Source organism: Ambystoma mexicanum, chromosome 1q (assembly GCF_040938575.1).
Source record: "Ambystoma mexicanum isolate Mex_15411 chromosome 1q, UKY_AmexF1_1, whole genome shotgun sequence".
NCBI lineage: Eukaryota > Metazoa > Chordata > Amphibia > Caudata > Ambystomatidae > Ambystoma > Ambystoma mexicanum.
In genome coordinates, this window is record NC_090922.1 from 714,438,796 (window position 1) to 714,455,878 (window position 17,083).

The following is a 17,083-nucleotide window of genomic DNA, read 5'->3' on the forward strand; positions in this document are numbered from 1 at the left end:
ACACAGGGCTGATCGCGTGTGAAACTTCCCGCGCACCCAAGTAATCCACGTGCCCCACTCGCACAGGCCCAATCGCGAGTGAAACTTCCCGCGCACCCCAGTAATCCACGTAGCCCGCATGCACAGGGCCAATCACGTGTGAAACGTCCCGCGCACCCCCCAAATCCACGTACCCAGCATGCACAGGGCCAATCGCATTTGAAATTTCATGCGCACCCCAGTAAACCATGTAGCCCGCACGCACAGGGCCAATCGCGTGTCAAACTTCCTGCGCACCCCAGTAATCCACGTACCCCACTCGCACTGGCCCAATCGTGTGTGAAACTTCCCATGCACCCCAGTAATCCACATAGCCCGCACGCATAGGGTCTGCAGCGTGTGAAACTTCCCGCACCTCCCAAATCCATGTACCCCGCACGCACAGGGCCAATCGCGTGTGGAACTTCCCGCGCACCCCAGTACTCCACGTACCCCGCACGCACAGCGCCAATCACATGTGAAACTTCCCGCGCACCCCAGTAATCCACGTAGCCTGCACGCACTGCGCCAAACACTTGTGAAACTTCCCGCGCACCCCACTAATTCACGTACCCCGCTCGCACAGGCCCAATCGCGTGTGAAACTTCCCGTGCACCCCAGTAATCCACGTAGCCCGCACGCACAGGGCCTGCTGCGTCTGAAACTTCCCGTGCACTGCCCAAATCCACGTACCCTGCACGCACAGGGCCAATCGCGTGTGAAACTTCCTGCGCACCCCAGTAATCTACGCACCCTGCACGCACAGGGCCAATCGCATGTGAAACTTCCCGCACACCCCAGTAATCCACATACCCCTCTCGCACAGGCCCAATCTTGTGTGAAACTTCCCATGCACCCCAGTAATCCACGTACCCTACTCGCACAGGCCTAATCGCGTCTGAAACTTCCCGCGCACCCCAGTAATCCACGTAGCCCGCACGCACAGGGCCTGCCGCGTGTGAAACTTCCCGTGCACCGCCCAAATCCACGTACCCTGCACGCACAGGGCCAATCGTGTGTGAAACTTCCTGCGCACCCCAGTAATCTACGCACCCCGCACGCACAGGGCTAATCGCATGTGAAACTTCACGCACACCCCAGTAATCCACATACCCCGCTCGCACAGGCCCAATCTCGTGTGAAACTTCCCATGCACCCCAGTAATCCATGTACCCTACTCGCACAGGCCCAATCGCGTCTGAAACTTCCCGCGCACCCCAGTAATCCACGTAGCCCGCAAACACCGGGCCTGCCACATGTGAAACTTCCCGCGCACCCTCCAAATCCACTTACCCCACACAGGGCTGATCGCGTGTGAAACTTCCCGCGCACCCAAGTAATCCACGTGCCCCACTCGCACAGGCCCAATCGCGTGTGAAACTTCCCGCGCACCCCAGTAATCCACGTAGACCGCACACACAGGGCCTGCCACGTGTGAAACTTCCCGTGCACCCCCCAAATCCACGTACCCCGCACGCACAGGGCCAATCGCGTGTGAAACTTCCCGCGCACCCCAGTAATCCACGTAGCCCGCACGCACAGGGCCAATCGTATGTCAAATTTCCCGCACACCCAAGTAATCCACGTACCCCGCTCGCACAGGCCCAATCGTGTGTGAATCTTCCCGCGCACCCCAGTAAACCACATAGTCCGCACGCACTGGACCTGCCGCGCGTGAAACTTCCCGCTCACCCACCAAATCCACGTACCCTGCACGCACAGGGCCAATCAAGTGTGAAACTTCCCGCGTACCCCAGTAATCCACGTAGCCCGCATGCACAGGGCCAATCACGTGTGAAACGTCCCACGCACCCCCCAAATCCACGTACCCAGCATGCACAGGGCCAATCGCATTTGAAATTTCATGCGCACCCCAGTAAACCATGTAGCCCGGACGCACAGGGCCAATCGCGTGTCAAACTTCCTGCGCACCCCAGTAATCCACGTACCCCACTCGCACTGGCCCAATCGTGTGTGAAACTTCCCATGCACCCCAGTAATCCACATAGCCCGCACGCATAGGGTCTGCAGCGTGTGAAACTTCCCGCACCTCCCAAATCCATGTACCCCGCACGCACAGGGCCAATAATCCATGTAGCCCGCACGCACAGGGCCTGCCGCGTGTGAAACTTCCCACGCACCCCCCAAATCCACATACCCCGCACACACAGGGCCAATCACGTGTTAAACTTCCCGTGCACCCCAGTAATCCACATACTCCACTCGCACAGGCCCAATCGCATGTGAAACTTCCCGCACACCCCAGTAATCCACATACCCCGCTCGCACAGGCCCAATCTCGTGTGAAACTTCCCATGCACCCCAGTAATCCACGTACCCTACTCGCACAGGCCCAATCGCATCTGAAACTTCCCGCGCACCCCAGTAATCCACGTAGCCCGCACACACAGGGCCTTCCGCGTGTGAAACTTCCCGCACACCCCCCAAATCCACGTACCCCGCACGCACAGGGCCAATCGCGTGTGAAAATTCCTGCGCACCCCAGTAATCCACGTAGCCCGCACACACCGGGCCTGCCACATGTGAAACTTCCCGCACACCCCCCAAATCCACGTACCCCGCACGGACAGGGCTGATCGCATGTGAAACTTCCCGCGCACCCAAGTAATCCACGTACCCCACTCGCACAGACCCAATCGCGTGTGAAACTTCCCGCGCACCCCAGTAATCCACGTAGCCCGCACACACAGGGCCTGCCGCGTGTGAAACTTCCTGTGCACCCCCCAAATCCACGTACCCTGCACGCACAGGGCCAATCGCGTGTGAAACTTCCCGCGCACCCCAGTAATCCACGTAGCCTGCACGCACAGGGCCAATCGCGTGTCAAATTTCCCGCACACCCAAGTAATCCACGTACCCCGCTCGCAGAGGCCCAATCGTGTGTGAATCTTCCCGCGCACCCCAGTAAGCCACATAGTCCGCACGCAAAGGACCTGCCGCGCGTGAAACTTCCCGCTCACCCGCCAAATCCACGTACCCTGCACGCACAGGGCCAATCACGTGTGAAACTTCCCGCGTACCCCAGTAATCCACGTAGCCCGCATGCACAGGGCCAATCACGTGTGAAACGTCCCGCGCACCCCCCAAATCCACGTACCCAGCATGCACAGGGCCAATCGCATTTGAAATTTCATGCGCACCCCAGTAAACAATGTAGACGGCACGCACAGGGCCAATCGCGTGTCAAACTTCCCGCGCACCCCAGTAATCCACGTACCCCACTCGCACTGGCCCAATCGCGTGTGAAACTTCCCATGCACCCCAGTAATCCACATAGCCCGCACGCATAGGGTCTGCCGCATGTGAAACTTCCCGCACCTCCCAAATCCATGTACCCCGCACGCACAGGGCCAATCGCGTGTGAAACTTCCAGCGCACCCCAGTAATCCACGTAGCCCGCACGCACAGGGCCTGCCGCGTGTGAAACTTCCCACGCACCCCCCAAATCCACATACCCCGCACACACAGGGCCAATCGCGTGTGAAACTTCCCGCGCACCCCAGTAATCCACATACCCCACTCGCACAGGCCCAATCGCATGTGAAACTTCCCGCACACCCCAGTAATCCACATACCCCGCTCGCACAGGCCCAATCTCGTGTGAAACTTCCCATGCACCCCAGTAATCCACATACCCTACTCGCACAGGCCCAATCGCGTCTGAAATTTCCCGCGCACCCCAATAATCCACGTAGCCCGCGCACACAGGGCCTGCCGCGTGTGAAACTTCCCGCGCACCCCCCCAAATCCACATACCCCGCACGCACAGGGCCAATCGCGTGTGAAAATTACCGCGCACCCCAGTAATCCACGTAGCCCGCACACACCGGGCCTGCCACACGTGAAACTTCCTGCGCACCCCCCAAATCCACGTACCCCGCACGCACAGGGCCGATCGCATGTGAAACTTCCCGCGCACCCAAGTAATCCACGTACCCCACTCGCACAGGCCCAATCGCGTGTGAAACTTCCCGCGCACCCCAGTAATTCACGTAGCCCGCACACACAGGGCCTGCCGCGTGTGAAACTTCCTGTGCACCCCCCAAATCCACGTACCCCGCACGCACAGGGCCAATCGCGTGTCAAACTTCCCGCGCACCCCAGTAATCCACGTACCCCATCTGCACTGGCCCAATCGCGTGTGAAACTTCCCATGCACCCCAGTAATCCACATAGCTCGCACGCATAGGGTCTGCCACGTGTGAAACTTCCCGCACCTCCCAAATCCATGTACCCCGCACGCACAGGGTCAATCGCGTGTGAAACTTCCCGCGCACCCCAGTAATCCACGTAGCCTGCACGCACAGGGCCTGCCGCGTGTGAAACTTCCCACGCACCCCCCAAATCCACATACCCCTCACACACAGGCCCAATTGCGTGTGAAACTTCCCACACACCCCAGTAATCCACGTAGCCCGCACGCACAGGGCCTGCCACGTGAGAAACTTCCCATGCACCCCCATAATCCACGTACCCCGCACACAGGCCCAATCGTGTGTGAAACTTCCCATGCACCCCACTAATCCACGTACCCCGCACGCACAGGCCCAAACACCTGTGAAACTTCCTGCGCACCCCAGTAATCCATGTAGCCTGCACGCCCAGGGCCAATCGCATGTGAAACTTCCCACGCACCGCATTAATCCACGTACCCGGCTCGCACAGGCCCAGTCACGTGTGAAACTTCCCGTGCACCCCCCAAATCCACGTACCCCACACACACAGGGCCAATCACGGGTGAAACTTCCCACGCACCCCAGTAATTCACGTACCCCGCACGCACAGGGCCAATCGCGTGTGAAACTTCCCGCGCACCCCAGTACTCCACGTACCCCGCACGCACAGTGCCAATCACATGTGAAACTTCCCGCGCACCCCAGTAATCCACGTAGCCTGCACGCACTGCGCCAAACACTTGTGAAACTTCCCGCGCACCCCACTAATTCACGTACCCCGCTCGCACAGGCCCAATCGCGTGTGAAACTTCCTGCGCACCCCAGTAATCCACGTAGCCCGCACGCACAGGGCCTGCTGTGTGTGAAACTTCCCGTGCACCGCCCAAATCCACATACCCTGCACGCACAGGGCCAATCGCATGTGAAACTTCCCGCACACCCCAGTAATCTACATACCCCACTCGTACAGGCCCAATCTCGTGTGAAACTTCCCATGCACCCCAGTAATCCACGTACCCTACTCGCACAGGCCCAATCGCGTCTGAAACTTCCCGCGCACCCCAATAATCCATGTAGCCCGCACACACAGGGCCTGCCGCTTGTGAAACTTCCCGCGCACCCCCCAAATCCACGTACCCCGCACGCACAGGGCCAATCGCGTGTGAAAATTCCCGCGCACCCCAGTAATCCACGTAGCCCGCAAACACCGGTCCTGCCACGTGTGAAACTTCCCACGCACCCCCCGAATCCACGTACCCCGCACGCAAAGGGCCAATCGCGTGTGAAACTTCCCGCGCACCCAAGTAATCCACGTACCCCACTCGCAAAGGCCCAATCGCCTGTGAAACTTCCCGCGCACCCCAGTAATCCACGTAACCCGCACACACAGGGCCTGCCGCATGTGAAACTTCCCGTGCACCCCCCAAATCTACGTACCCCACACGCACAGGGCCAATCACGTGTGAAACTTCCCGCGCACCCCAGTAATCCACGTAGCCCGCTTTCACAGGGCCAATCGCGTGTCAAATTTCCCGCACACCCAAGTAATCCACGTACCCCGCTCGCACAGGCCCAATCGTGTGTGAATCTTCCAGCGCACCCCAGTAAACCACGTAGTCCGCACGCACAGGGCCTGCCGTGCGTGAAACTTCCGGCTCACCCACCAAATCTACGTACACTGCACGCACAGGGCCAATCACGTGTGAAACTTCCTGCTTACCCCAGTAATCCATGTAGCCCGCATGCACAGGGCCAATCACGTATGAAACTTCCCGCGCACCCCAGTAATTCATGTACCCCGCTTGCACAGGCCCAATAGCGTGTGAAACTTCCCGTGCACCCCAGTAATCCACATAGCTTGCATGCAGAGGGCCTGCCACGTGTGAAACGTCCTGCTCACCCCCCAAATCCACATACCCAGCACGCACAGGGCCAATCGCATTTGAAATTTCCTGCGCACCCCAGTAATCCATGTAGCCCGGAAGCACAGGGCCAATCGCGTGTCAAACTTCCCGCGCACCCCAGTAATCCACGTACCCCACTCGCACTGGCCCAATCGCGTGTGAAACTTCCCATGCACCCCAGTAATCCACATAGCCCACACGCGTAGGGTCTGCCGCATGTGAAACTTCCTGCACCCCCCAAATCTATGTACCCCACACGCACAGGGCCAATCGTGTGTGAAACTTCCCACGCACCCCAGTAATCCACATACCCCACACACACATTGCCAATTGCGTGTGAAACTTCCCGCGCACCCCAGTAATCCACGTAGCCCCCACGCACAGGGCCTGCTGCGTGTGAAACTTCCCGTGCACCGCCCAAATCCACATACCCTGCACGCACAGGGCCAATCGCGTGTGAAACTTCCTGCGCACCCCAGTAATCTACGCACCCTGCACGCACAGGACCAATCGCATGTGAAACTTCCCGCACACCCCAGTAATCCACATACCCCGCTCGCACAGGCCCAATCTCGTGTGAAACTTCCCATGCACCCCAGTAATCCACGTACCCTACTCGCACAGGCCTAATCGCGTCTGAAACTTCCCGCGCACCCAAGTAATCCACGTAGCCCGCACACACAGGGCCTGCCGCGTGTGAAAGTTCCCGCGCACCCCCCAAATCCACATACCCCGCACGCACAGGGCCAATCGCGTGTGAAAATTCCCGCGCACCCCAGTAATCAACGTAGCCCGCACACACCGGGCCTGCCACGTGTGAAACTTCCCACGCACCCCCCAAATCCACGTACCCCGCATGCACAGGGCCAATCGCGTGTGAAACTTCCCACGCCCCAAGTAATCCACGTACCCCACTCGCACAGGCCCAATCGCGGGTGAAACTTCCCGCGCACCCCAGTAATCCACATAGCCCGCACACACAGGGCCTGCCGCGTGTGAAACTTCCCGTGCACCCCCCAAATCTATGTACCCCACACGCACAGGGCCAATCGCGTGTGAAACTTCCCGCGCACCCCAGTAATCCACGTACCCCGCTCGCACAGGCCCAATCGTGTGTGAATCTTCCCGCGCACCCCAGTAAACCACGTAGTCCGCACGCACATGGCCTGCCATGCGTGAAACTTCCGGCTCACCCGCCAAATCCACGTACCCTGCACGCACAGGGCCAATCACGTGTGAAACTTCCCACGTACCCCAGTAATCCACGTAGCCCGCATGCACAGGGCCAATCACGTATGACACTTCCCGCGCACCCCAGTAATCCATGTACCCCGCTTGCACAGACCCAATAGCGTGTGAAACTTCCCGTGCACCCCAGTAATCCACGTAGCCCGCATGTACAGGGCCTGCCACGTGTGAAACGTCCTGCGCACCCCCCAAATCCACGTACCCAGCATGCACAGGGCCAATCGCATTTGAAATTTCCTGCGCACCCCAGTAATCCATGTAGCCCGCATGCACAGGGCCAATCGCGTGTCAAACTTCCCGCGCACCCCAGTAATCCACGTACCCCACTCGCACTGGCCCAATCACGTGTGAAACTTCACATGCACCCCAGTAATCCACATAGCCCACACGCATAGGGTCTGCCGCGTGTGAAACTTCCCGCACCCCCCAAATCCATGTACCCCACACGCACAGGGCCAATCGTGTGTGAAACTTCCCACACACCCCAGTAATCCACATACCCCACACGCACATGGCCAATCACGTGTGAAACTTCCTGCGCACCCCAGTAATCCACATACCCCACTTGCACAGGCCCAATCACGTGTCAGACTACCCGCGCAGCGGGGTACATGTATTCGGAGGGGTGCGCGGGGAGTTTTACAGGCGTTTTCGTGGTTGTGAGCCTGTGCGCCATGTACAGCATTTGTGCGCTGTACATGGCACATGGGGAGGGGTTGTGGGCGTAACTGGCGCTGCTGCAGGGTCGCTGCGCCACTCTGCGCCACGGCTGGTTTCGGATGTTAAAATCCATGAATAGGTTGTGCGCGGAAATGGATTTTAGCGCACGCGGCTGGTGCAGAAAGTTGCACGTGCACACTGTGCGCCAGCCGCGTGCGCCGCTTGTGCGCTGAATTCTATGAATTACCCCCATAGAATGACCATTTTGCATTGTATTTAGGAATGGAGTCTTGATACTTTAATTCCAATCTTTGTATGTGGGAGATTTTATTGCACCATCCTCTAATAGAAAGGGAGCGTGAATTTTTCCAATTGGCAGTAATAAGTTTTAATGCAATGATTATAAATAAGTCATACAGTTTTGTTGAGGAATGCAAGTCATGAGAAGTCACAGCCAAACTTCCTAGAACAATATTCAAAAAGTTATAACGGGACATCAACCATGAATATGCATTTAAGGTGTTTCCACAGATCTTGCCAAAATGAGAAAACATAAGGGCATTTAAATAACATGTGTTGATAAGAGGAAGGGGAGAAACCACATGTCCAACACTTATCATCATTAACATTTTTTGTTTTTGAGAGCTTTACAGGTGTAATAAACACTCTATAGTTAAAAAAGAGGACGTGTTGCGTAATATTGGCAGATACTGAGACAGATCTTATTCTTGAGCATATAGACCATGTTTGATCATCCAAACGCACCCAAACTCATCCTCCCATAACAAGCACATCGACAGAACCTCTTGTTTTAAGGATAGTGTTTTGTAGAATTTAGAAGCTTTGATGTTGGAAACCATGGTGAGCTGCAGTAGCCTACAGACATCCGGTGAAAGGATATTATTTGAAAAGAGGTGGAGCGCATCAATACATGAGTTCACTAATTTGTTAAAGAAATTAAAGTCTGAATTAGGTATGGAGAATAAAAGCTTTAGATGTTGGAAGGAAAGAATAGAAGGGCCATTAATAATTTTTTTGATAAATCTAATACCTTTTTTTAACCAAGATGTACGACTCAATACCCTTTTATTGATAACAATATTTTTATTATGCCACAATAGTGGGGAGAGGTGTTTATTACAAGATTTGATTTGAGGGAAAAGAAAGATCTTCAGCGCAGAGATAGAAGCTCTAATGGGGTCTGATATAGTAACAGAGGTATGGTTGAATACATAGATAAGGTTGGCTAGTTCATATGGGCACACCAAACATTTTTCAACATTATACCAAGAGGGGGAATCTAAAGTGTGAGACAAAGTAAACCAACAACGGGATTGTTTAAGAAGGGATGCAGAAGGATATCATTTAAAGTTTGGAAATCTAACTCCTCCCATATCATATGAAGCCCTTTATTTGTCAGACACAATTCTCTTATCCCTACCATAACCCCATAGGAAATTAAGAAGGATAGAATATATGGATTTAAAAAGAGAAAGAGGGAGTGGAACTGGAAGGAGTTGCAGGTAATATAGAATAATGGAGGAAAGCATCATCTTAATTGTTTCTAATCAGCCCCACCACGAGAGATACAGGGTGGACCACTTGGAAGTTAAGTCTTTAGTTTTCTCCAACAGTATTTCTGAATTAAGTTTGATAGTGTCATTAATGGTAGCGGCCAAACGAATACCAAGGTATTTCACAGAGTCACTGCACCACTGAAAACTAAAGACGTGCAAACCGTGCTTAAAACAGTAGGAATTGAAGGGAAGGTTTTCGGATTTGTCTTTGTTAAGTTTATATCCTGATACTAAACTAAATTGGTGAAGAGTGTTGAGTAAGTGAGGAATATGCAGTTTGGGGTTTTTGATGAAAATGAGGATATTGTCACTATAGGCCGCAATTTTAATATACAACAAGCTCCCTAGAATCCCTGGTATATTTCTATCAGACCTAATGAGCTCCAGCAAGGGGTTCTAAAGATAGGATGTAGAAGATGGGAGAGAGAGGGCAGCCTTGTTGCTTGCCTCTAAGTAATGGATAAAAAAGGATGAGGATTGACCATTAATATTTACAGAGGATTTGGGGCACAAATAGAGGAGTTTAACTAGGGAAACACATTTTTCACCACAACCAATCCATAAGAGTGATTTAAACATAAAGTTCCAATTGACACTGCCAAAGGCTTTTTCTGCATCTAATGCAATGGATCTAATGCATCTAATGCAATGTCCTTTTTGTCTCTTGAAATTATGTAGAGAGCTTTAAGTAACAATCTTGCATTAGAGGAGATTGTTATGTCTCTTCGCGCTGTTTACGAAGCAGCGCCAGACTTCAATATGGCGGGGGGCATTCCCGAGACAGCGCCTGACTCCAACATGGCTGTTCTCACAGACTGCCTTACTATCAGTAGCGGTCTAGTTGTTGACACCAAGAATGCATCGCCGCTACGTGCCCGGTGTACTGATCTCACAGTATATCAACGCGTTGATGCAAGGAGAAGACGCGTTGCTACTCTCCAAGGAGCCTGCAAACGCTTTGTGAGTCCGTGTAAGGGAATTCTTCTCTCAAAATCCTTGACTTACTCTTTGCTCCTGTGTATGGTTGTATGTGTCAGTATGCGAGTTTAGGCTTCACCTCTTAAGATCGTTTCCTATATTTAAACTCTTTGCAGTTGTCAGTTTCTTTGATCCGGTTGGAATGGCTGGAGCCTCAAAGAACACTCGAGTCTGATACTCGCCAGCTTGAGACTCGGCTGCAACAATCACCCCTTACCGGTGCTTGTTCGGGTAGACTGTTATTACTTCTTCTGATAGGGTGTTTTTCTTACTTGCTTTGGCAGTATTAGAGATTCCTTTTTGAATTATTCTATTATTTTCTATAGATCTGACAAGGTCCTTTTTTCTACCAAGAGATAACTTTATTAGGATTGATTCCGGTTGTTCACAGGTAGACTTCTTTTCTGTTTAACATTCTTTCTTGGAGTATTCTGAGTTTTGTTTTCAGAATAGGTCGATGGTAATTGTACTCTGACTTACTTTCCTGACCTAGTATTCCGGTCCTACCAGAACAGAGCTCCTCAGGGTTTTATTCCCCGTGAGGGTTTCCCTGGTACTCTCCCGGGGATCAAGCTTATTGCCGGGTTGCCTGGGGAGTCTCAGGGGGATTCTATTTTCATCTAGGGAGTCACCCCTCTTCCAGTCTGGTTAAATAAGATACCTAATTCACATCCTGAGCTCTTCTAGACTCAGGTGAGAGACCTATGGGTTTGATGTGTATCTTACTGGGGACAATATGTTTGCAGAATTGTACAATATTTAATTATTTATAACAGAGATGTTACGACCCTTAACATAATCAGCTTAGTCATTTTTAATCGAGGTAGAGAGGAAGGACTCTATTCTATTAGCAAGGATTTTAGCAAAAATCTTACCCTCCACATTTATAAGAGAAATGGGGCGGTAGTTACCAGGTAATGTAGGGTCCTTGTCGGGTTTATGAAATAAGATGAGTAGAACTTCAGAAAAGGAACCAGAGGATGATCTTTGTGAAATAAAGTTTAGGAGTAAGGGAATGAGCAAGAGCGTTATAAAATTCAACAGAGAAGCTGTCCGGTCCAGGGGCTTAACCCCTACCCAAACCCTTGATGGCATGTGTGATTTCAGAAAGATCAATATCGTTGTCTAAATGAGAGAAGTTAGTACGGGTATATGAGGATCTATTTATATTATTGAGAAATAACTCAATGTTCTCTGAAAGGACAGAAGATTCAGGGGTATATGCATTCTCATAGAATGATTTAAAACAATTCCGTATGTCCTTTGGATGTTTATGCAAGGTACCAGAGCTATCTTTTATCTGTGATATGTAAAGCTTTCCTTCTTAATATTTAAGTATGAGGCAAGTGATTTGCTGGCCTTATTTGATGTTTGGTAAATCTCAGATTTGTATTTTAGGATGGTGTCATCAGCCAGGTCGGTAAGATCTTGATTGATTTGAGAACGTAGGGCCATGACACAGCAGAGGTTCGTTTTATTGATGTTCTTATAATATTGTTGCTCTAAGGATGTCAGCTTAGTGTAGAGGTTGTCAAGATATTGTTTATGTAGTTTCTTCATCCTCCCTAAATATGCCATAATGTGGCCTCTAAGTGCAGCCTTGAAAGCATCCAGTTGTTTACCGTGGAGGTATCACTGTCCTGATTTTGACTGTAGTATTTTTGTATGATTGATTGGACAGAATCAATAAATTGTTGATCTTGTAAAAGGTCGTTATTGAGTCTCCAGCGGGAGGAAGGTTTACTAATGTCTTCAAACTAAAAGGAGGTGCAAACAGGGGCATGGCCAGAGATAACAATGTTGGAGATTGTGGAGTCGACAATGGTACCTGAAAGAGTTTTGGAGGAGAATATGTAGTCCAAGCAAGAGAGTGTATTGCGAGGAGAAGAGTGAAAAGTATAATCCAATTGTGTGGGATGGGAGAGCCGCCAAGAGTCAATAAGACCAGTTTGGGCCAAGAAAGGATTTGTGAGATTGGGTGCTTTTGAAAATACAGCTGGATTTCCTATCCATGAATGGATCGATGACCTGATTGACATCCCTGCATACAATAAGATTAGTGTAGCCATTCTTAAGGATCATCTCTTTGATGGACTTCCTGAAACCAGGGTCGGGTAGAGTGGGTCTGTAGGTGTTTAGAATAGACATATGCACAGAGTCAACCAGGAGGCTGACCCACACCCAATGCCCCTCAGTATAAGAATCTTGATCCACTATTTTAAATGGAAGTTTTTTGCTAAGTAATATGGCAACTCCATTCTTCTTGGCAACTGCAGGGCTAGTGATTACCTCTTTAACCCACAGAGATTTGAGCTTCATGGCATCATTATTAGATAGATGTTTCTCCTGAATGCATGCCACAGATGGTTTCAATTTGTTAAGATGAGATATGATCTTATATCTTTAGATAGGGTTGTTACATACTTTGATGTTCCATGTTACACATTTATATAACATCAATTAGATTGATTGGTGATAAAGATATCATATATAACCATAAAGAGCAGAGCACGTGAAAAGAAAAAAAAAATCAGAAAATGATGTGTTTCATCATAGCAGTGTGTTCTGGCACTATCAAAACAAAAGGATACTCCCAAGTACCGGAACATAAAGGGAAACACATGAGGAAACAGGAGGAGGGAATGGGGGTCTGATAAAGAGTAATGTAAACGGAGGTAGAGAGCATAGAAAAAAACTTAGAATAAGAAAGTAGAGAAGCTTTAACATTGTAGAAAAGGAGATCAGACTGGGGAAAGGGAGAAAAGGAAGAAGAGTATAAGTGAGGCAGGTAACACCTAGAGAACTGTCAAATGGAAAAAGACAGCACACAATAAAAGAGGGACACCGTCACAGCACCCGTCCCACCAGGTTATGATCAGAGAGTAATAATTGCATTAAGGGAAGAACTGAATAACAAGTCAAATGGAGAAGACACTCCATGTCCCAGCAGATGTTAAAGAATTCACAGGAGGAGAGGTATCCATGGTATTTGTCTTGATTGTGCGTATAAAGGCTCTTAAATCAGCTGGGTCATTGAACATGACAGAACAACCATCATTTGTGACCTTGAAAGAACAAGGGTGGTATAGACCATACCATAAGTTGAGCTGTTTCAGCGCAGGTCGGAGGGATAACAAATCTTTCCTACGTAAAGCTGTGCTTTTCGCAATGTCCTGGGATAGATAAAGTTTGTTTCCTTGCCACAAAAGTTACTTTTTTTCTTTGGATGTAGTTAGGTGGAGTTGGAGCTGAGTGTACTCGAGTAAATAAAATATGAGTGTTCTGGGGGAGAGTGGGTTGACATAGAGGATTTTAGTTGTCCTATGAGGTGAGCTCGCTGTATGTTAAGTGAGGTATTCATCAGTAGGTGCAGGATGGCTGGCAACAATTTTTGCAGAAACACAATGGGGTCTGAACCTTCACATCCTTCAGACAGACCAGATATTCGAAGATTGTTGCATCTGTTCCTGTTTTCTAAATCCACATTCTGTCTTTGAAGCTCCTTGATGGATTTCTCCAGCAGCACAACTCTGGGGGATACATCTTCCACTTCACTCACTCTTTTCTCTGCTTCCTCCATTCTTTTTTTGAAACCCCTCCATCTATCATCCAATTGTTGTAGCTTTTGATTTGTCATCTCAATTAAAGGTTTAAGAGCTCTAATTTCAAGTAATATGGCTTCAATGGCTAGATCGGAGACACTAAGCGGAGGTGGTGAGTCGCTTTTGGGTTTTTTAAGATTGGTTGAAGACGTGTTTGGATCTTTTGTAACCTGAGCATTTTTTTGATTATTTTTGCAGGCAGCCATACTAACAGCGATTAGTTGCAGGATGATATGTGAAATAGATATACAGACACTGAGGTACGAGGGCTTAAAAGGCCAGGCAACATATATAATGAGGAGTTTCTAAAGCCCAGATTGAGTCAAGAAGAATACGCCTTTTGTAGTTGCTGGGTTATCATCTGCTGCAATGCAATGCACAATCATTTGTAATTGTTTAGTCCACGATATAATGCTAGCTTCTGTCCAATTGCAATGAGATACACGTTCACAGAACACCAGTGACTGAGATAAAACCCACTGAAAAAGCTCAAAGTGTTCTTTGATACTATGGTTGCCAAGGAGAGCAGCACCATTAAATCCCACAGCACTTTTAGTTGAAAATAATGCTAGCTTGGCATCTGTTTAGAACGTTGCATAAAAAAGCCAAACTATACTTTATAAATAAGTGTGAGTTAACAATAGTGGGCCTTGAGAGGATTCAACAGGTCGCAGTGTATAATTGAAGTGGGCTGAGCAGTTTTCAATTAAGAATATTAAAAGTAGAGATATGCCAGTAATATCCCCTCAAAGGACTAGTTCATTGTAATAATGTTTTAATCTTAAAAAGTCAATGGCCCTCATTCCAACCCAGGTGGTAAGTTCCCTACTTTACCAACATGGTGTAAACTCTGTTTACACCATGGTGGATGGCGGATTTACCGCCCCATTCCAAGGTGAGTGGGGTGATAAATCCCCAATCCCCATTTACCCTTCCCCATTCCCATTTTTGCCCCATAGGGCATAATGGGAGTGGGGAAGGCGCTAATTACGGCACCGTAAATTACGGTGCCGTAATTAGCGCCAAGGACGCTTAGCGCCTTGGTACTTAACGCCTGCTAAGAGCAGGCGTTAAGGTGGAAATCAGGCGTTAAGGGTTAACGGCCTGGGTTGGAATGAGGGCCAATGTCCCGTAATAATAAAGGGGATTCTCACTGTACGATGAGATGCAGTAATCAGTGGGCGCCGGAGGCAGCGTCAGGCCAGAGGAGGAGCTGCTGCTAGGGCCCAGGCCAGCGTGTCACGTAGAATGTGCTGCCGAGCATCTCCACATCTATGTCGGACCCAGCGAGAGCAACCTCACGGTGAAAAGACGCTGCTCGCTAAACAGGCTCTCCGAGGATCAAACGACATTGGAACTTCCATGTTTGTGCAGGAAACAGGTTCAGAATGAAACATCCGGGGGTCTGGTAAGTAAAATAAGTAAATACGTATACTTAATGCAGTTTACACGGAAAGGTGGGACAGAGTGGTTGCGTTAAGCAGCCATCTTCCGCAGCGTTCAGCCATGCCCCTCGGGAAATCTCTGTTTGACAGCAAAGGAGTTGGAACATGCTATGTTTACGCTTATTTCAAACTCTCAAGCTCTGATGAAAGCAGTAGTTGATTTTTAGGTAAAAATTTGGACTCTCTAATTGACCCAACTTTTCAAAGTAATGAGCCAGTGCAGTATGCAGAAATTATTACTATCTTTAACAAATGTAATAGAATGTAACCCTGACAATGGCTGACCAATATCATAATCAAATTCAGTGAGTTAGATCTTTTGTCAAACTCTTCTATTGCACCTGGAGGATTGGATTTAATTTGATTAGATTATTTCCCACTAATTACTTTCAATCTGGTCTTTGGGTTATATCTTCATGTACGGATGTTTGCTCTCTTGAAGAGTTTAAGCTGTTTATGGTCAAAGTTGATCTAAAAGGCACATTTCACAGTGCCCCGGGGAACTTATTATGGGACTTCTTTTGGTGATTTAGTGGTGCCGGGGCTACTACTCACAACTATTCACATATTAGCTTGGGCCACATCTAAACAGAAATGTGAAGATTAGCCTGCATTGCATCCAGGCAGAACTGTGAATCTTAGCTTGCATCACATCTAGACAGAACTGTTAAGATTAGCCTGCATCATCATGACAGATTTGTGAATACTAGCCTGCATCGCATCTAGACAGATTTGTGACTATTAGCTTGCGTCACATCCAGAAAGAACTGTGCAGATTAGATTGCATCACATCTAGACAGATTTGTGAACATTAGCCACGTGCCACACTTAAACTAGGAAATTAACCACGTGGATCACTATATAGAATTGTGTAGATTATCCACATAGAAGAATTTCGGGATTAGCTAATGTACTAACCACCTGCTCTGTCTCCCTACTATACACCACCATACACTAAACATGCCCACTAGGCTAGCCAACATATACACTAACACACACCCAAAACAAGTAACACCTGTTTAAACCAACACACCTGGATAATGGAACTTACCCATACGGATACAACAGGCCAGTGCACACAACCTGAAATACCATCCAATCTACATATAAAACAAACAAACACACTCCTACATAAGAGTAATATAAACCATCCAGGCATTGGACCTTACCCATATCATAACTGAGATATTGGATGGTTGTTGATATAGTCTTATCAAATCGGAGGAAGTATTTTCACCCAAACTTGCATACAATTGTGATGAACACACATTCCCTTACTGAACTCTGCCTTGTTAATGTTTCCTGGTTGCCATTTTGCTGGATGCAGATATAATATATGCAATCCTGAAGCCACGACAAGAACTTGGTTTATTGACAGTGACCATTTGAGCTATATAGCTCCACATAAAACAGCATGTCACCTAAGTACCTCATCATTCCCAAGCATTCACATTG